At 39.6% G+C, this 22,083-nt stretch overlaps 2 long non-coding RNA genes across 2 annotated transcripts in view; one reads left to right on the forward strand and one right to left on the reverse strand.

The window, feature by feature from the left end:
• The window catches only part of LOC105483678 (uncharacterized), a 109,766-nt gene that overhangs the window by 75,757 nt on the left and 11,926 nt on the right, over positions 1-22,083 (reverse strand). The window lies entirely within an intron of this gene.
• LOC105483679 (uncharacterized) lies at positions 11,019-16,920 on the forward strand. The gene is made up of 3 exons (XR_011619407.1): positions 11,019-11,313; positions 14,992-15,053; positions 16,828-16,920. It is a non-coding gene; the product is annotated as an uncharacterized lncRNA (long non-coding RNA).

The raw sequence follows: 22,083 nt of genomic DNA on the forward strand, positions 1-22,083 counted from the left end.
CAAGATAAATTAGCAATATTTCATGAAGAATAAGATTATGGTGAGTTTGGTTTGATGGAATTTTATCTTCCTTATGCTACCAGCACACAGAAGGAATGTTATCCTTACAAGAATCACAAACACTTAAATTTCTTGGTAAACAAATGAGTCAAATATTTTGTTATTCTACACTCTAATATAATTCGTAACAACTAACAGTGGGATAAAAGGAAGTAGATTTGATTTGGATTCTGAGACAAGTTGGAAAGAAAAAGGCAAAGAATAATTAAGAACTTGGAAATAGGGTTAGACAGGAAAGGGGCGTAGAACAACAATATTTAAAAGAAAAGATACATTGAAATGTTTCCAAAAAAGGAAGGAAGGAAGACAACAAACTCTAGAGGACTAATGGCAATAGAAACCTGTAGAGAGAGAAAGGCAATTTCAAAGTCTGTTGAATATGGGGACAGACAAAATCAGGGGGTTCAATAACAACACATGTGTGCTTGAAGTCAAAGAATAAAAATAAGATTAAAGTTTAGCTCTAAAGATTACAAGGACTTCAGAGACTATAGGAGAATAAATTACTGTACAACATACAACTAAATGTAATGTTCCTTTTAGTATGACTTTTTAGGAAAAATGCTCCCTTTTACAATAGCAGCTTTTATTTATCCAAACTTGATAAAGAACAACTTAGAAGAACCTAGATTTCCAATCCAGTCCCGAAATACAAAAACAAAAGGACCAAATGCAGAAAAACAAAATCCCCAAAACTCCACCAATATTTTTTGTTGTCTGCTACTTTAAAGTCTGTCCTCACAGACTTTCACCCACTATGAAAAGATGAGAAAAATCTATTTTCTTTCTGCCCTGTAGCGAGAAAGCAGTTATCTCTGCATTTCCTCGTAGATGGAAGTGCTTTTTCTTCTCTGGGACTCCTGAATATGCATTTGAGCTGTGAAGCCAGAGAAGGTTGGGACAAAAGGGCCTTCCCTCTGAAATAGCGGCTCACCGAAACAGGAGGCCCAAGATAATTCATCTAGGAGCAGCAGGGATCGAGGCTCCAGTGGCTGGAACAGCCCCAGAAAGGACAAACCATAAATAGGCACTGAGAAAGCAAATATTAGGTGGTGTAAAAGTAATTGTGGTTTTTGCTTAAAAGTAATGGCAAAACTACAATTACTTTTGCACCAACCAAATACATTCTGTTTTCAGAAGAACTCTGAAAAGATGAAACAAGTTGGGAGGACATATTCATTTCATGAACAATGCACCACATGAAATTACCACTGCATTATTCCTACCTGCCCCTCCTCACCCCAATTTCTCCCTTCCGCCAGTTCAATCCCCTGAGTTTTCCCTCAGATCAATATTCAGAGCTCAGGGTTTTTGTTTTGAGACGGAGTCTCACTCTGTTGCCCAGGCTGGAGTGCAGTGGCACAATCTCAGCTCACTGAAAGCTCCGCCTCCAGGGTCCAAGCAATTCTCCTGCTCCAGCCTCCCAAGTAGCTGGGACTACAGGTGCCTGCCACCACACCCAGCTAATTTTTTAGTTTTTGTTTTCTTTTATTAGAGACGGGGTTTCACCATATTGGCCAGGCTGGTCTTGAATTCCCAACCTCATGATCTGCCCGCCTCAGCCTCTCAAAGTGCTGGGATTACAGGCACGAGCCACCGCGCCTGGCCGAGAGCTCAGCGTTTTAAAACCTATAGTAGGCTGTTCTTTCATGTTCAATGTGGAATGTTTGTGTCTGTTTTTCAAAGGTGAATAAGAAGTCTGGTGTCTGCTGCAGTCCAAACTCTAGAGTGTAAGATCTGACGTATCAAAGGCAAGAGTAAAAAGAGAAGGGGGTGAATGCATGTGTGGAACAAGGAGGAGAGACTCAGTGTCATGGCAATAGCATTGAAAACAAAAGGAGGATTTGGAGAGGAAGACTTGAAGACCCCCAAATCAATCTACATACAAGTAATTTACTAAGTGGTAACCTGCAGTTCAAAGGAGTCAGGGTCAATATAGCTCCTAAAATTTGAGAGAGAATACATTTCTCAGCTGCAATCTACCTTGATCTCCTGTATTCAAGTTGAAGATTAGACTATGGTTAAATCTAGATGGAAAGTCATCCGTTTAGTGGTAGCAAAAATAGCTCAGTTTCATATGAGTTTCGTTTTTGGGCAGACCCTTCAATGTGACAATAATGGCTCCTTTAGACTCCGTTGTGAATCGGGTAGATGAATAAGTCAGGCAAATATAAGGCATGGTCTTGTAAATATAGCTTATATAACTATAAAACTTTCTCCACAGAAAAAAATACTGTATTTTTAGAGGCACCAACTGATTCCATGACTCTTTATAGAGAATATCCTTGTAGAATTTGCATAATATATACACTTGCGTGTATACATGCAATGACTTAATCATTTTCCAATAAAAGTGTGTAGGGAGTAGCTTTAGTCTAAAAGGAGAAAACATGGTATGGGGTTTTAAAGAATCATAGAATGCTAGAGTTGGGGAAGAAGGGATCTTAGAGATTATGTAACTCAATCTAATTTTACTTAAGTCCAGAGACTGTTAATGGTGTTCGTAATGTCACACACTTAGTAAGTGCTGGAGCTGAGACTTGAATCTGTGTCTTCTGACTCCAAATCCACAACTCTTAGGCTATCTTAATATTTTAGCCAACAAAATTCCATGGTCTTGATTGCTAATGTTGTAATAAACAGGGTAAGGAACTGAGGTTGTACAGTAGACAAATTGAATCTCGGTGGCTCAGCAAAGAAAATTATTCACTCATGCAAAGTCAATCACAGGTCAGTCAGAAGGCACTCCCTCTGTCCTGTGAAATAGAGAACCAGATCCTCTCCAACTTGAATCACTGAGAAAGAGGATGTGGGTTAGCACGTTGATTCTTAGATGCTTCCATCCAGAAAGGTTGATGTGTTATTTCCACTCACATTTCATTGGGCAGGAGTCACATGGGTGTGTCTAAACCAAAAGGATCTGGAAAATCTACTCTCTAGGGAGTAAGTGAGAAATAGAGATGGATGGTCACTTGTCACCTCTTCTGTGTGTGTATGCCTGGTTTACAAGAAGCACAAAGTTAAAGTATTATCATTATAAGATGTATGCAGATGTCAGAAATGTAGGATCTTGGGGTAAAAAGAAGTTTGAAGGCATTTTGGGTTTTTAAAAAGTAAGAATATCACAAATAACCTTTCCACTAAATTCTTATTAAAGTATAAAGGCCTGGCAAAAATTACTGATGGCGTATGAATTCACCTCTTTTAGTACAACCATTCTAAATCCCTAGGCCAGACCTCACAAACATTATGATGCAAAATACTGGCCACCTGCTCTGGCTGTAAAAATTCCACTGATCAGAACTCTAAATTGGATCTTTCTTTCCAGGGAATTTTGTAGCTTTCTGTTGGCCCCATGTCAGGGAGAGCTCTGCCTCCAGTAAAATGAATACAAATATTTGTGAAGCTCATCGACTGCCACTCTAAAGCCAGGTCAGAGCCAGGCCCTGGAGAGCATGTGTTTTGCTGGCACATGCCACGTCCTACTCATACGGTTCAGTGAGCTCCTGGAGGCTTTCCAGCTCTGGAAAACTGCAAAGTTTAGCTACGGATCCCTGTTAAAGCTCGGCATCTGGTTCTTGTTTTCCAATTTGTTGTTTTTAAGACACAATATTTGTTGCCTCCTTATCCATTTTGTTGAAGGGAATGCTACAGGTGTGGTTTACCAAATACTGGAATACGGAAATAAGAGGTATTCTCTGATAGAAATGTTTTTTGACTTGGAGGTGGTACTGAAGATTTGTATTCATGTGCATGGGTGTATATACATACATACACATACACACACACACACACAAAACTTCTTTAAAAAAGAGTTTCTCAATCCTCAACGAGCAAACATCTGGGGAGCTTGGTAAAACATAGTCTCTGACCTAGAAGGTCTGGGATGGATCCTGAAATTGTTTGTTTCCAACAAACTCAAAGTGATATAGGAGGGGGGAAGGGAAGTGCTAGGTAGAGAAAGGTGGGGTCCCTGGCTAGGGCTTCACCCTCGGGCCTGTGTCCCTGGAACTAGGTGAGGACAGGCACTCTTGATTTTGCGCTGAAAGGTTGCATTTTCCAAGACCACCCTGGACCACCATGCCCCATCCTGTGCCTATAAAAACCCCGAGACTTGGCTGGGTGTGGTGGCTCATGCCTGAAATCCTGGCACTTTGGGAGGCCGAGGCGGGTGGATCACAAGGTCAAGAGATCGAGACCATCCTGGACAATATGGTGAAATCCTGTCTCTACTAAAAATACAAAAACTAGTCGGGCGTGGTGGCGCATGCCTGTGGTCCCAGCTACTCGGGAGGTTGAGGCAGGAGAATCGTTTAAACTCAGGAGGCAGAAGTTGCAGTGAGCCAAGATCATGCCACTGCACTCAAGCCTGGTGACAGAGTGAGACTCCATCTCACAAAAAAACAAAAACCCGAGACCCTAGCAGGCACAGACACAAGCAGCTGGACGTCGAGAGGAACACACCGGCAGACGTTGGCAGGCCATCTCCGGCAGGCAGAACAACATGGATGCCGAGGAGAACTCGGTTGGAGGAGAGTCCCATTGCTGGGTTGTCTGACTCCAGGGAAAGACCACCTTCCTACCCCCTTCCCTTTCTGACCTCCCCATCCACCTCACTGAGAGCTATCACCACTCAATAAAAAACCTTGCACTTATTCTCCAAGCCCACACGTGATCGGATTTTTCTGGTACACTAAGGCAAGAACCTGGAATACAGAAAGCCCTCTGTCCTTGCAATTAGGCAGAGGGTCTAATTGAGCTGACTAACACAAGCCGCCAGCAGATGGCAAAACTGAAAGCGCACGCTGTAACACACACCCACTGGGGCTTCGAGAGCTGTAAAGGCTCAAGCCTAGATGCTGCTGTGGGGTCAGCACTCCCCACAACCTGACCTTTTGCATGCTCCCCCTGGAGGTATGAGCAGCGGGGCACCAATGAAGCGAGCCACACCCCCATCGCATGCCCTGCAAAGGGAATAAGGAAATGTTTCCTGTTTCAAAAGGTGATGCCAATGCCACGGATTCCCACAGTGGAGGAGTCTAGCTGTTGGTGCCTTACGTGGGTCCACTGGGATTCCTTTTACCAGATTCAGTGTGTCCATTCCCCAGTGGATATCTGTTTTGCTGCTAAAGTCTCTGAAGGACTGCCCTTGGGCTATTGTTCATGTCTCGCCCCTCCCCACCTCATTCTCTGCAATTGGTATCCAGTGACTCACAGATACAGAGGCCCAAAAGCCCACCCCCCTTGCCGCAAGATGCCAAATTCAGGGTATAGTTTCTGCTTCAGAGCTCCTCAGCAGAGTGGGAGCAGGCTGGAGCTAAACCTCACCTGAAACTGCATACCTTACTCACTTCCTTCCCTCACTTGCTTCCCTCACTTCCTGAAAGATTTCTCCAGAGGGCATTGCCTTGTACTTCCATATGAAACCCTATCTCAAGCCAGGCTTCCAGTAAACCCACTAGAGACATTTGCAGGCCATACCCTGACAAGCAAGTCTAGAGTGCTCTAGAGTGAGCTAAAGCTGAATAGTGGACTTGGGGTCAAGAAGATTGGGTTTTTAAAAATTTAACCAACATTTTAGCACTTACTCTAGGCTAGGAGCTGTTATACATTCTTTTAAAATATTAATCGAATCTTCACTCAATGAAGTAGGAAACTGAAGTAGAAGCTGTAATTAGCGCCATTTTGCAAACAAAGAAACCAAGAGAACAAATAAAACATCCAAGGTTATCTACCTTGAAAGTGGCAGAACTGGGAATTGAATGCAGCCAGCCTGGTTCCATAGTCTGTGCTTTCAGCACGAAATGCCCACTTCTTGCTTCAGTGACTGTGGGATGAACTTTTCAGACCCTCTAATGCCTCCTCTGTGAAATAGGGATTATATTATCTACCTTTGGGATTATTCAAGGATTAAGTGAGATAATTATATAAAGTGCCCAGTACAGAGCTGGGCATATTTTAGGTGCATTGTTGACCTCATTAAACTAGTTTCTCTGTTATTCACCTGGGATGTCTGTCTCATCTCTACCAACCAAGACCCACAACAGGTTTTAAAGACTGTTGGCCAGCCTGACGTAGTATGTATGTTCTTTTGGTGAACGGCCTTCAGTTTCAGGCCGGTTTGCTTTTCATGGAGGTTGAACTTTTAGACCATACTTGTCAAAAGCCCTACCAGATTAGGTTCCCAGCGCTTTACTAGAGAACATAAAATCCAAGTTGAGTTCTGACACACTGAGATTTCACTCTTCAGAAAGCTGATGGAAAATGTCTCTTATTTGGATTGGAGAGATGGTTCCTGAGGGGCAACATGCGGGCCCTAGAAACATGTCAGGGTCTTTACATGAACCAAAGCCTGATTCAAAATGGCATGTGGGAAACTACCTTGATGGATGGTAACTTCCCAGTACACTAAGAGGAAAGCTCTCCTAGAAGCCATCGAAAAGAAAGGCTCATGGGCCTAGTTAAGAGTCAGGAAGCACCTGGTTTGAATTAATCTACAACACTTACCAAAGAGCAAGAAGTGAGAGATGTGGACTAACACTTAGATTAGGGTGCAAGTGGGCTGGAAGGACCACACCTAGGATACGCAATCTTCTTCTTCTTCTTTTTTTTTTTTTTTTTGAGACAGTGTCTGCCTGTGTCATTAACAATCATGGCTCACTGCAGCCTTGACCTCCTGGGTTCAAGTGATCCCCCCACCTCAGCCTCCTGAGTAGCTGGGACTACAGGCAGGTGCCACCACAGCCAGCTAATTTTTTTTTTTTTTTCAGAGATGGAGTTTTGCCATGTTGTCTAGACTGGTCTCGAACTCCTGAGCTCGAGCATTCTGCCTGCCTCAGCCTCCCAAAGTGCTGGGACTGCAGGCGTGAGCCACTGTGCTTGACTGAGGATATGCCATGTTTATATGTCCTACTCTAGGCTAGGAACTGTGTTGCATCAGCCTTCCCCACTAGCCACAAAGACAAGAGTTAAAGTTTCAGCAAAGGGCCTGGCAGGTGGAAGGAGCTCAGAGCCAACATGCTTGCTCTGTGGGAGGGGTGTAGGGTCAAGTGCACCCAGCTACAGATGTGACTCACCAATCAGCCAGTGCTTTGTGGGCAGAGGAGATGAAGGGCCAGAATGGGTGTCACCAATTACAGCATCACAGATATTGAGAGCTTCCAGAGCCTCATGTTTATTTGGCGTAGTGTGAATATTTGGTGCTTCAGAGACATTTAAAGTTGTATTGGTCCTTCTATGCCTTCCAAGCACACTTGTGCTTGGCTCACATTTTCTATGCCAGGGGTGTCCGGTCTTTTGGCTTCCCTGGGCCACACTGGAAGAATTGTTATGGGTCACACATAAAATACACTAATACTAATAATAGCTACATCACAAAAAATCCCACAATGTTTTAGGAAAATTTATGGCCAGGCGCAGTGGCTCATGCCTGTAATCCCAGCACTTTGGGAGGCCAAGGTGGGTGGATTATGAGGTCAGGAGATCGAGACCATCCCGGCTAACACAGTGAAACCCTGTCTCTACTAAAATTACACAAAATTAGCCAGGCACGATGGCCGGTACCTGTAGTCCCATCTACTTGGGAGGCTGAGACAGAAGAATGGCGTGAACCTGGGAGGCAGAGGTTGCAGTGAGCCAAGATCGTACCACTGTGCTCCAACCTGGGCGACAGAGCAAGACTCTATCTCAAAAAAAAAAGAAAGTTTACAAATTTGTGTTGGGCCGCATTCAAAGCCATCCTGGTCTGCATGTGGCCCATGGGTCACAGGTTGGACAAGGTCTTTCTATGCCTAACACATTGTAAGATATTTGCTTCTATACCTAATTCTATCATTTTTTTTTGCTTGTTTCCTATGGCAGAATCAAATATTCTCTAATATAATATATATATAGTGAGGATGTTCAACATGGAAAAATTAGTTTACAAAATAAATGCTGGCAAAAAGAGATGCTGGAAGATCTCAAATGGGATGGTGAGACAACTCAGGGATTAACAAAATGGAAGTATATATCATCGCTCAGCTAAGGGACAAGGTGAAGAGATGCTTGATACCAGAATCCAGGAATCAGGGCCACCTAGCTGGAGGCAGGACCATGGAGAGGTGATTTTTGAAGCAGAGAGAGAGACAGAAAGCCGTCGCCCTGGCTTCTTGCCTTCTCCTGTTTTGTGTCCCATCAGTGGCTGTCATGGGTTAATGTAGTCAGAGGTCAGTTAGCAAGGGAGCCTAGAGAATGTAATAGGTAGAGAGAGACCCCTGTAATACAAAGGAGAGCAGAGGAAGGGTGGCGAACGGCAACTGGACAGTACCCAAGCCAGATGTACTGGTAATCACTGGGAGTGACTCGTAGTGAGGCCTACCAGGCAGGGCACCCATGGAAACTCTGCCTTCTCTGTCTTCCAACCTACATGTGAGAACCAGTAAGCTAAGAAGTGAACCGAGCTACTGATTTATTATAATCATGGAATAATTATTTTAAACCCGATGGAGTTCTGCTTTGTGTATTAGATCAGACCCAATGACATCTAAGACTTATATCATCCTGTGACATGCCTCCAAGAGTCTATGAGTCAAAGAAAGATTTGTCCTTGAAAGACTGAATGAGATTTTAAAAGCTGATCTACATATTCACTCATGGTAGACAACTTTAAAACTGAAAAACCACTATCTCAATCACTATTTTGAGATCATTTAAAGGCACTAAATACTAGTAAAGAGAAAAAGCCCTATTTCATTTATTATTAAGGAAAAAAAACTCTAATATTATCTACAGATAGAATATTTTATTGATGATGTATTAATATCAATCAGCTAAGGAGAGAGAGGGAATTTTTATTTGTGGTAGGAGTGGCTTTATTTAAATCAAACAAATCAAAATAGTAATAGTAATGATTCACTGAATATTTCTTCTGTGTCAAGAACTGTGCTAAGTGCTTTAGAACAGAGCTTCTCAACTCCCACACTATCGGCATTTGGGGCTGGGTAATTCTTTGTAATGAGGGCTGTCCTGTGCACTGTAAAATGCTTAGAATCATCCCTGGTCTCTACCCACTTGATACACCCCTCATCCAGCTGTGGTTGTCAAAAATGTCTCCAGACATGGCAAAATGTCCCCTGGAGGGCAAAATCACTGCTGGTTAACCACTTCTTTAGAGGCATGAACCCATTACTACACCCAGTGCACAAATGAGGCTAATGAAGCATACACAGGCTAAATTACTTGCTCCGCTTCATGCAGATACTGAGTGGTGCAACAGGAATCGAACCCAGGTCCAACTCTAAACCATATACTAAATCTCAACATTGAAACTTCTTCTCCCGCCTTTCTCCTTTCTTTTGATTTTCTGAGAATTATTTGTGGATGACTTTTAACAAAATTTACATGAAAGTAGCAGAAAAAGCAGCAGTCATTTTTGGATTTGAATTTCTAGTGAGACTCAAAATGGATTTCTGCTGAGATGGTAGTTTTATGCTGCTTAGATAACAATTTCAGAAGTGTAAAAGCTTCAACACTCATCTGTTTCAGAAAATACTACTGCGGACGTAGAAACCTTTAAAAACATCTGACGGCACCTGGTTCATTTCAGCTGAAGAAAGGATGTGCTGAAAACCCGCCCTGTGTTTTTTCTTTGTTTCTTTTGTGCTATGATTCTTATTGAAGCTCCTTTCTCTGTAACATTGCACCACCGCAGTAAATGATCAATTTCAACTTCACGCAGCCAGGGTCAGGTGTGAGGGAATAACGGGCTCTCTACTACACCATGTAGGCATGATTTAATTGCATTTCCAGAAGAGGATTCTTGACATTTTGAAAATGTAATGTAGTGCACGAGTAATTAAGCCAAAGGTAGACTGCTGAACAATTGATTAGCATTGTCAGAGAAGCCTGATTAGCTTAGATGCTTCCAGAACTGATCTTGCCAGCTATGAATTAAAGGTTAGTAATTAAATTTATGGGCCATAGCCACTGTCTCCAGGTGGCATTTCACATAGGAGTATTTGTGTTCTGAGAGGACAGGCAAATAAAGCAAACGTCAGTTGCCTTTTCACTAACAGCCTTTGGTTAAAAATATCTTTTCAGAGACAAAAGAAAAATAATATTGAGTCAAAACTTGTATGTAAGTTAAAATATTGCTTATATTATCCAGTAATGTTTTTAACAAATTCTAGCTACCCTACAATGGACTAAATAAAAAAGAGGGAAGGGTAAGTTTAAATAATGTATTCATATTCATCATACTAATCTACTAGTGTGCTGTTAGAGAGAATATTTAGCTCTGAGTCATCTGATGTGTTACTTATCTATCTAGGCAGCTTCTTTTTGAAAACTACCCCTTCCCCCCTCCCCCACATCCTTCTGTCCACGTATTTATGGAAGTAGATATGTTCACTAAACATCTTCCTGGCCATAGCTGATGGTTCTAGGGGTAGATATATAGCCCAAACCAGATCATTCAAGTTCTATCCCTAGGGAATTTTTTCCCCAATTCAATGGCTTTTGGTGTGTTCCCAGTGTTGTACAACCATCATCACAGTCAATTTTAGAACATTTTTATCACCCAGAAATAAATCTTATATCAATTAGAAATCAGTCTTCGTTCCGCCTCCTCCTCAACCCCAGCCCTCCCCTAATGCCTCCCATCCCCAGGCCTAGGCAACCACTATTTCTACTTTCTGTCTCTATACGTTTGTCTATTCTGGGTATTTCATGAAAATGTAATCATACAATATGTGGTCTTCTGTGACTGCCTTCTTTCACTTAGTATAATGTTTTTAAGGTGTATCCACAATGTAGCACGTACCAATTTTATTCTTTTTTATGGCTGAATAATATCCCATTGTATGGATATATCATAGTTCATTTATCAGTTGATGAACCTTTTTTTTTTTTTTTTTGAGACGGAGTCTGGCTCTGTCGCCCGGGCTAGAGTGCAGTGGCGCAATCTCGGCTCACTGCAAGCTCCGCCCCCCGGGTTTACGCCATTCTCCTGCCTCAGCCTCCCGAGTAGCTGGGACTACAGGCGCCCGCTGCCTCGCCCGGCTAGTTTTTTGTATTTTTTAGTAGAGACGGGGTTTCACCGTGTTCGCCAGGATGGTCTCGATCTCCTGACCTCGTGATCCGCCCGTCTCGGCCTCCCAAAGTGCTGGGATTACAGGCTTGAGCCACCGCGCCCGGCCCTCAGTTGATGAACCTTTGTGTTGTTCCCACTTTGGGAGTATTATGAATAATGCTGCTTGCCATGAACATTTGCATGTAAGTTTTTGTGTGGACATGTTTTTATTTGTCTTGGGTATTTACCCAAGGAGGAAAATTGGTAACTCATGTGATTACTCATTTTGAGGAACTGCCGAACTGTTTTTCAAAATGGCTGCGTCAGTTTACGTTCCTATCTACAAAGAATGAGGGTGTTCATTTCTCCACATCTTCACCAACACTTGGGTATGCAGTGATATCTTACGTGGTTTTTATTTGCATTTCCTTAACCACTAATGATGTTGAGCATCTTTTCATGTCCTTATTGGTCACTTGTATACCTTCTTTATATAGATGTCTATTGAAATCTTTGCTCATTTTTTATTGAGTTGCAAGTTATAGATATATCTATAACTTATATAACATATATTTATGTATAATATATAACATATATTACATATATAACATATAAATATATAATTTATTATATATATATCTTATAACTCAATAAAAACATATTTTTTTCTTAAACAGCAATATAGCCTGAGATGTATCTATTTTTGATACAGGTCTCTCATTATGTGTATAATTTACAAATATTTTCTCTCATTCATTAGATTGTCTTTTCATTTCTTTATTTCATTTATCTTGTAGAGAAAGGGTCTCAGTCTGTCAGGCAAACATGTAGTGGTGCAATCCTAGCTTATCACAGCTTTGAATTCCGGGGTTCAAGCAATTTCTCCTGCCTCAGCCTCCTGAGTAACCAGGACTACAGCTGTGCACCATCATGCCCAGTTATTTTTTTTCTTTTATTTTTTAAAAGACAGAATCTTGCCATGTTGCTCAGGTTGGTCTCGAACTCCTGGTCTCAAGTGATCCTCCTGCCTTAGCCTCCCAAAGCACTGGGATTACAGGAGTTAGCCACTGTGTTCAGCCTCTTTTCATTTTCTTACAATAGGAAAGTTTTCTGAAGTATTGATGTAGTTCAATTTATCTACTTTTTCTTCTGTCACTTGTGGCTTTTCATGTTTCATAAAGAAGGTATTGCCTAATTCAAAGTCATGAAGATACATTTATGTGTTTTCTTTGAATAGTTTTATAGTTTTAGGTCTATGGTCCATTTTGAGTTAATTTTTGTGTTTGAAATGAGGTAGGAGTCCAACTTCATCCTGCTGTATGTGGATGAACAGTTGCCACAGTACCATTTACTGGAAAGCTACTCTTCCTTCATTGAATTGTTTTGGCACCTTTGTAGAAAGTCAAATGACCGTAAATGCCAGGGTTTATTTTTGAATGGAATTTTCAATTCTATTCCACTGATCTATGATACCACACTTCCTTGATTACCATAGCTTTATAGAAAGTTTTGAAATGGGGAAGTGTGAGTCCTCTAACTTTGTTTCTTTAAGACAATTTTGGCTATATTGGGTTTGTTGCATTTCCATATAAATTTTAGGATGAGCTTATCAATTTCTGCCAGACTGGCATCTGGAATTTTGACAGGGATTGTTTTGAATCTGTAGTTCCACTTGGGGAGCATTACAATCTTAACAAATACCATGTTTTTGTATCTATGAAGACTTGGGAGAAAGATGTGATATGTTTCCATTTATTTAGATGTCTAATTTCTTGCAACAATGTTCTGTAGTATTCAGAGGACATTTCTATACCTTTTGTTAAATTTATTCCTAAGTATTTTATTCTTTTTGATGCTGTTGTAAATTTCATCTTGGAAACTTTAAATAAAGATGAAACAATCTCAGCTTCAGTTTACCTAGTCTCTTGAATGGCTGAAATGTAAATTTAGCTATTGTTGGTGACCATTTTCTTCTCTGCGGTAGAAGTATAAAAAAGCCACAATGGGCCCAGCGTGGTGGCTCACGCCTGTAATCCCAGCACTTTGGGAGGCCGAGGCAGGTGCATCACGAGGTCAGGAGATCGAGACCACCCTGGCTAACACGGTGAAACCCTGTCTCTACCGAAAATACAAAAAATTAGCCGGGTGTGGTGGTGGGCGCCTGTAATCCCAGCTACTCGGGAGGCTGAGGCAGGAGAATGGCGTGAACCCGGGAGGCGGAGCTTGCAGTGAGCCGAGATCACGCCACTGCACTCCAGCCTGGGCAACAGAGTGAGACTCCATTTAAAAAAAAAAAAAAAAAAAAGACACAATGTAGTCTTAAAACACAAAGGAGTCACAGAAATGAAAGATGGAGAAGACTCCCAGGATTTCTCCTTGTGCTCAAGGCACTGATTTTAGCTCAGTTTTCAGGCCAGCTGCATCTCTATCCTTTATAACAATCCTTTGCTTTTGCTTGTGCTACCTGCACTGTATTTCTGCTCTGCTGGACTAAAAGTCCCAACTAACACACTATTGCCATGCAGAAAACAAAACCTGTTATTGCTATTATGGAAGAAATGGGTCATTTCAATGACATTTCCATCTCTCAGCTCTTAATCACTCATTTTTATCTCAAGTGAAATAAACAACATAATATTTTAATGATCATCATCTATCCTGTGAAATCACCCAGGCACATTAAGCTTTTTGGCACTCTGATCATATTAAACTACGCAAATTATAACAGAAGGGCCGAAGCTATGAAAACTGGTATTAGATGTATATAATTGAGCAGAGGGTTTAATGCTCATTTCTATTGGACAGATAGTTTACTGAAATTGATAGTTGTTAAAACTTAGCAATATAAAGTGAAATCGTTTTAGAAACGTTTTAGCAAAGTCACCAGCCTAAATAAATCCTTTGGTGCTATGTGGGCTTTAGACCACTAATTCCCAATCTTGGTTTTGATATATATTTGTCATCAATTATCACAGGGGATATTATGAAATTTTAAAAACACATCTAGGTTGAATTCAATCATTTTAATATACATTTATAGTGTTTAAATAATATTTTGGGAAATACGACATGTAAGTCTTTTTCCTGCAAAGTGAATCATATAACCAGAAAGCTAGCATTCCAGGGCATTTTGTAAAAGCTCAAAAAAGCCAAGATCTTATAGTGAGTGAAGACTTCAAATCTTTGTCTATTAATTAAGCCATATAAGTAATATAGGATTTAAAATTGTATAGGTCATCCTTTGTTTTGGTAGCCTTACCTCTATAAAAATGTTCTAATGAAATTATCAGAGATGTGCATTGAGGATGCTCAAGGCCATATTATCAATAATAGCATGAAACGTAGAGAGAAACTAAAAGTACCACTGGGATTACATTAATTTTGGCCTGTTCACATGATGGAAAATTAAAGAGCTATTAACAGTCATGTTGCAGACATGGAAAAGTTTTCCAACACCGTAAAGCGAAAAGAAAAAAAAAGTAGTATTACACAATATTCCAATTCAGTAAAATAAATTTTATATAAGTCTCTATGTTTATGCACAGAAAACAAACATCAAAGAATACATTATCTTGGGTAATAAGAAGGCAATTTGATTCTCGTATTCTTCTGTATTTTCCACATGGCATTTATTGCCATTCTCATAAGAAAAAGTAAATGATATCCTATATTATTTGTTTTCTTTTGAGTAACAAATGATGTAAACGGCAATTATCTCTTCAGGAGACAGAACACCGTGTTTCATTCTACCTGAATTGAAGGAGACAGTGTCCTAGACCTGACTCAGCTATTTCTCTCTAAGGATAAGAAAAAAAAATAATTGTATCTCCCTATGTGCCAGCTTCCTGTCCTAATAATACCTGTCCTATCTACCTTTCAAGGTTGTACTGTAACAAGGAGCTGCTGTAAGAAGCTACTTTGAAAAACATAAGAAAAGTGAAAGGTATTATTATTAATGATCATTTATGAAGATGTAGTAATTAACATGTAACATTATTATTTAGTAGACATTTAGCCTATAATAAGGGCATAAGTTAGTATCAGATATTATTTTATAATAGAAGTTAGATTTTAATAAATGTTTTGTCTGAATGGTTTCTATTTTCCTAAGATTTCTAAAGTTACAAGAATTAAGAGATCCTAGTCTTCCTTGTTCTCTTTGATTCCTTTTAAAAGAGACAATGTGTGATGTGTACTAATGAAGTACTATACCACTGACAGAATTTAGTTATTTAATTTAGTACTTAAATCTTTTTATTAAATTTTAAGCCAGAATGTGGGAAAGCATGTAGGAAAACCTTAGGTACTCTGCTTTCTGTAATAGCCCCAATAGCTTTCTCTAGCTCTAGAAAGGCCCAGCTTGTCACACTTAAACTTCCAAGGCCAGTGTGTTCTTGTTCTCTAGCTTTCCAAAACTGCTCGAGCTCCACGTCCCAGAACACAGAGAACTTCTTCACCTTCTATTTTGGTCCTGAACCAATGAGCAAGGAGACATCAAAGAGCCTATAAATCCCTTCCTTTTGGTCCCCAATGACAGATGACAGTAAATCACTTTTTTCCCCACTCCAGATGGAGTCTTGCCCTGTCACCCTGGCTGGAGTGCAGTGGCATGATCTCTGCTCAGTGCAATGTCCACCTCCCAGGTTTAAGCAATTCTCCTGCCTCACTCTCTGGAGTAGCTGGGATTACAGGCGCGTGCCACCACGCCTGGCTAATTTTTTTTTGTTTGTTTTTTCTGTATTTTTAGTAGAGACGGGGTTTCACCATGTTGGCCAGGTTGGTCTCGAACTCCTGACCTTGTGATCCACCCGCCTTGGCCTCCCAAAGTGCTGGGATTACAGGTGTGAGCCACCACACCTGATCCAGTAAGTCACTTCTAAAGGGAAGAAACAATTTATTTTGTTTTGTTTTTCAGTAAGAACATATTATCATATCATATCATGAAATAAAATCCCTTCCAGTAAACCAACAGCCAAAATTCCATCCTATGGCAGAGTCTGAAATCAGGTCTTCATATAATTCGATTCCCCACTGTGATGGTTAATATTAGATGTCAACTTGGTTGGATTGAAGGGTGCCTAGATAGCTGGTAAAGTATTACTCTGGGTGTGTCTGTGACAGTGTTGCCAGAGGAGATTGACATTTGAGTCAGTGGACTGGAGAGCAAGACCCTCCCCCCAGTGTGGGTGGGCATCATTCAATCAAAGCAATTAGAACAAAGCAAGTAGAAGAAGGTGGGATAAACTGGTTTGCTGAGTCTTCTGGCTTTCTTCTCTCTCCCATGCCGAATGCTTCCTTCTGCTCCTCCTGCCTTTGGACATCATAATCCAGGTTCTTTAGCCTTTGGACTCTTGGAGTTATACCACTGGTTTGCCAGGGGCTCTTGGGTCTTCAGCCACAGACTGAAGGCCGTACCGTCAGCTTCCCTGCTTTTGAGGCTTTTGGACTTGGACTGAGCCACTACTCTTCCCCAGCTTGCAGACAGCTTATAGTGGGACTTGGTCTTGTGGTGGTGTGAGCCAGTTCTCCCTAAAAGACTCTCCATCATATATACATACATCCTATTAGTTCTGTCCCTCTGGAGAACCCTGACTGATATACCCACTACATCAAATTTATCAGTGTAATCAATCTACATAAATGCAAAATATATATACAGTGAACATTTAGTAATGGTTTACTACATGTCAAAACTATTTTTTTTTTGGATTTTGCAGATGATGGAACCAAGGCCCAGGACCACTTGCCCAAAGTCACACAACTTAAAAGTTGCAGAGATGGAACTCAAATAAAGATTAGCTTAATCCTTACATATGTTTCATACTAGTTTTTACTCTGATTTGGGAACCTGATTGCCTGACATGGAAAGATATTTATTTCTACCACAAGTAGATGTGGTTATTATACCCTCCACCTTGTCAACAGAGAAAGGACATAGGCACTGAGTAAACTGCCTGAACCAAAAAGCTGTCTGAATATCCACTTCTAAGTTTTAATTGGTGAGAGTATCAATATTTCATTGAGCTGTCGGGAATCTGGCAGTTACTCCATAGGATATTGAGATTGTCAGAAAGATAACAGTAAAGGATATTCCACAACAAGGAGAAAAATGTGAGTATATTATGTAGGTTCTCAATACAATGATAAGTGAATATGCAAGAGAAGGTGAAAAAAGAGGCACCAAGAATACATACATGGATTCTGATTCTAGTGGTGACCACGTAGCCCCTAACAGGCAATGCCCTTACATAAATAGGAACATAAAAACAAGTATGTTTTTATGTTTTCTGGAGGCACTGATACTGGAGGGGAATTATCCCTTGCAAGAAGAGAATGGCACTGGATGAATTTCCTAATCTTTTACAACCTTCAGCCTGATGCTAAGTTTTGGTCTGTTCCTTGCTGGCTAAATTCAGACAGAACACCTGTAGTCTTATTGGCTTGAGGTAACAGAGGACAAAGTTTAGAGAAACTAGAGGTGTTGGAAAACAATGGAGAAAATTCCAAAAAGAAGAGATTCAGAAAATGAAAGCACCCATTTCTATTTACACATTCTGCCCAATAATGCAGGAACTGAAAACCAAATACCACATGGTCTCACTTATGAGTGGGAGCTAAATGATGAGAACACATGGGCACCTAGAGGGGAACAACACACACTAGGGCCTGTTGGAGAGTGAACAGAGACAATCAGGAAAAATAACTAATGGGTACTAGGCTTAATGCCCGGGTGATGAAATAATTTCCACAACAAACCCCCATGACACAGGTTTACCTATGTAACAAACCTGCACTTGTACCCCTGAACTTAAAATGAAAGTTTAAAAACAAAACAAAACCAAAAAAACTTTGGCCCAAATTGATTTCTGAACTGTGCATGAGTAGAAGACTCCAAGTAGCCCATGTGAGGCTAAAAAGAAGCAAATTAACATTTTAGCTGTAAGCCACTGCAGAGAAGACAAACTTATCAAGTTGAGTTCAGTCAAGTTAAGCACTACTTGAAAAAAAAAAAAAACAAAAAAACCCTAATACTCTTCAGAGAGAGACAACAGAATGCAGAATCTCTATGATATCATTCACAATGTTTCCAATCCTATCTTAAATTACTCAAAATATGAAGAAATAAAAAACGTAATCCAGTAAAAGAGAAAAAAATATCTACAGAGACCAACTTCAAGATAACCCAGATGTCAAGGTTTTTTTTAAAAATGCTTATAATGAGTAAAAAGAAAGAAAATCTCAGCAGAGAAATAGAACTTTAAAAATGAACCCAGGCTGGTCTTGATGGCTCAGGCCTGTAATTCCCTTGCAAGAAGGTAGGCCCAGGCAGGCCGATCACTTGGGCTCAGGAGTTCGAGACTAGCCTGGGCAACATGGTGAAATCCCATCTCTACAAAAAATACGAAAAAAAAAAAAAAAAAAAAAAAAAAAAGCCAGACATGGTGGCATGAGTCTGTGGTCCCAGCTACTTATGGGGGCTGATGTGGGAGAATTGCTTGAGCCCTGGAGGTGGAGGTTGCAGTGAGCCAAGATGGCGCCACTGCACTCCAGCCTGCACAAAGAGTGAAACCCTGTCTCAAAATAAGAATAAAAACTAACCTAACATAAAGTCCATAACTGTGTTAAGCCATTCTCGCATTACTATAAAGAAATATCTGGGACTGGGTAATTTATTTAAAAAGAGGTTTGACTGGCTTGTGTTTCTGCAGGATTTACAGGAAGCATGGTGCCGGTATTGGCTTCTGCTAACAGCTCCAGGAAGCTTACAATCATGGTAGAAGGTGAAGGAGGAGGAGGCATCTCACCTGGCAAGAGTGGGAGAGAGAGAAGGAAGTGCCAGACACTTTTAAACAACCAGATCTCCCTTGAACTTACTCATCACCAAGGGCATGGCACCAAGCCTTTCATGAGTGATATGTCCTCATGATGCAAACACCTCCCACCAGGCCCCACCACCAACACTGGAGATTACATTTCAAGATACGATTTGGCAGGTACAGGTACAAACCATATCAATAACTGAAAAATATAATATCTGAAATGAACTGTTAGAGCCTAGCATATTGAAGATGACAGAAAAAAGAGTAAGCAAATTTTAAATTGATTAATAGAAATTTTCCAAGCTGAAGAACACAGAGGAAAACTACTAGAAAAAAAATTAAAGTAGAGAGCCTCGGGGACATGTGGGACAATATAAAACTATTTAAATTACATATAATTTGAGTTTCTGAATGAAAGAAAAGAATAGAGCAAACATTTTTACGGAAATAATAACTTATTTTTATTTTTATACTATTTATATTATTATTTATTTGTTATTTTATATTATTTATAAATATTTATTATTTTATATTATTTATAAATATTTATATTATTTTATATTTATTTATTATTTTATATTATTTATTATATTATTTTATATTATTATTATTTTTATTTTTATCTTATTTATATTATTTTTATTATTAACTAATAACAAATCTCCAAATTTGATAAAAAGCAAACAGATTCAGAAATGTCAGCAAACCAAAAGCCATATTCAATGAAAACCACATCTAGGCATATCATAATCAAGCTGCTGAAGACCAAGATTAAAGAGAAAATCTTTAAAGCAGCCAGAGGAAGATGATATATTACCTATAGGAAAACAATTTGAATTATTGCTGACTTCTCATCAGAAACAATGGAGGTCATAAGACAATATCTTTAAAATGCTAAAAGTTTTTGTAAAAAAATCCAAAGTTAGGTGCATTGGCTCAAGCCTGTAATCCCAGCATTTTGGGAGGCAGACATGGGAGGATTGCTTAAGCCCAGGAGTTTGAGACCAGCCCTGGCAACATAGGGAAACTGTGTTTCTAAAAATAAAAAAATAAAAAAAAATTAGCTGAGCATGGTTGCACACATCTGTGGTCCTAACTACTTGGAAAGCTGAGGTAGGGGAATCGCTTGAGCCTGGTAAGCCAATGCTACAATGAGCCATGATCACACTACTGTACTCCAGCCTGAGTGACAGAGCGAGACTGTCTCAAAAAAAAAAAAAAAAAAAAAATGCAGAATTTGAATCCAGCAAAAAATTATTTAAGACAAATGGTGAAATAAAGGCATTTCAAATAGACCTTAAAAATTTCAAAAGAAATATAGAGACTCTGACACACGATCAAATCTAAGAACTTGTTTCTAAAAGAACCACTGGGTTAAAAAAAACGTAAAACCTAAGAACTACAGTCAATCTCCCTTCCCCTCCCTCCCTCCCTCCCTCCCTCCCTCCCTCCCTCCCTCCCTTCCTTCCTTCCTTCCTTCCTTCCTTCCTTCCTTCCTTCCTTCCTTCCTTTTAGAAGGAGTCTTGCTCTGTCACTCAGGCTGGAGTGCTGTGGCACAATTTCTGCTCATGCCTGTCATCCCAGAACTTTTGGAGGTTGAGGCAGGGAGATCACTTGAGGTCAGGAGTTTGGACCAGCCTGGCCAACATAGTGAAACTCTGTCTGTACTAAAAATATAAAAATTAGCTAGCAGTGATGACACATGCCTGTAATCCCAGCTACGTGGGAAGCTGAGGCAGGAGAATTGCTTGAAACTGGGAGGCAGAGGTTGCAGCGAGCCGAGACTGTGCCACTGCACTCCAGCCTGGGTGACAGAGTGAGACTCCATCTCCAAATAAATAAATAAATAAATAAATTAACAAATAAATGCAATAATATGATGATAGCAACAATGATGGTGATAGAGTAATAAATGTTGCAATGGTCGTCCCACACATTTTATGTAAAATGAAACAATATTAAGTCTAAGTAGATTGTGAAAAGTTAAGAATGTATTCCCTGAAGAAACCCTAAGTAATGAAAAGAGATAGCTAATGAGTCGACAGATAGATTTAAATGGAATTTTAAAAATATCCAATTAATTCAATAAAAGGCAAGGAAGAAGATCCAAAGGAACATCAGAGTGGACATAGAGAAAACAAATGACAGAATAGTAGACCTGAATTGAACTACATCATTTAACTAAATGTAAATAGATGAAATGATCCGATTAAAAGGCAGAACTTGTCAGAATGAATTTTAAAAAAGCAATATCCAACCATATGCTGTCTATAGTAGACAAATTTTAAATGTTAATAAGAGAGAGATAGGGGAAAATTAACAGACCAGAAAGCTACATCCTGCAAACTGTAAGCCTTAAAATGTTGGAGTAAGTATATTAACATTAGAAAAAATAGACATCAAGGCAAAAACATTACCAGAGATAAATAGGAATATTTCATGATGGTAAAGGATCCATTCATCAGGAAGGTGTAACAAGTATAAATGCAAATATGCCTAATAATAGTGTATCAAAATACATGAAGTAAAATTAGCAGGATTTAAGGGGGAAATAGAGAAATCCAGAGTTCTTAGATATTTTAATTTTCCTCTTTCAGAAATTAAAACAACTACATAGAAAAAAAATCAGTAAAGATATGGAAGATTTGAACACAGTATCAAAGTTTGATCCAGTTGACATTTATAGAAGAATATACATTCTTTTCAAGTATGCATATTAATTATTAATACATGCACCCCAGCCATTTGGTGGGCCACAGCATGAATCTCAACAAATGTAAAAGAAATAAAATCATTCATAGTGTGTTCTCTGACCAAACAGAAATTAAATCAGAAATAAGTTTAAAATATATATACACATATATACACATATATATACATATTGTATATACACATACACATATACACACATACATATGTGTGTGTGTATATATATACACACAGTATACTTGGAGATTAAACAGTATACTTCTAGATAACTCGAAGATCAAAGAAAAAGTTGTAAAGAAAATTGGCACATAATTTTACTAAATGATAAAGATAGAATATGTCAAAATATGACTTTGTAAGCCCTTAGAGAATTACAAAGAGACTTAGACTCCCACACAATAATAATTGGAGGTTTTAACACCCCACTGTCAACATTAGACAGAT

The sequence above is a fragment of the Macaca nemestrina genome, chromosome 2 (assembly GCF_043159975.1).
Source record: "Macaca nemestrina isolate mMacNem1 chromosome 2, mMacNem.hap1, whole genome shotgun sequence".
Taxonomy (NCBI): domain Eukaryota; kingdom Metazoa; phylum Chordata; class Mammalia; order Primates; family Cercopithecidae; genus Macaca; species Macaca nemestrina.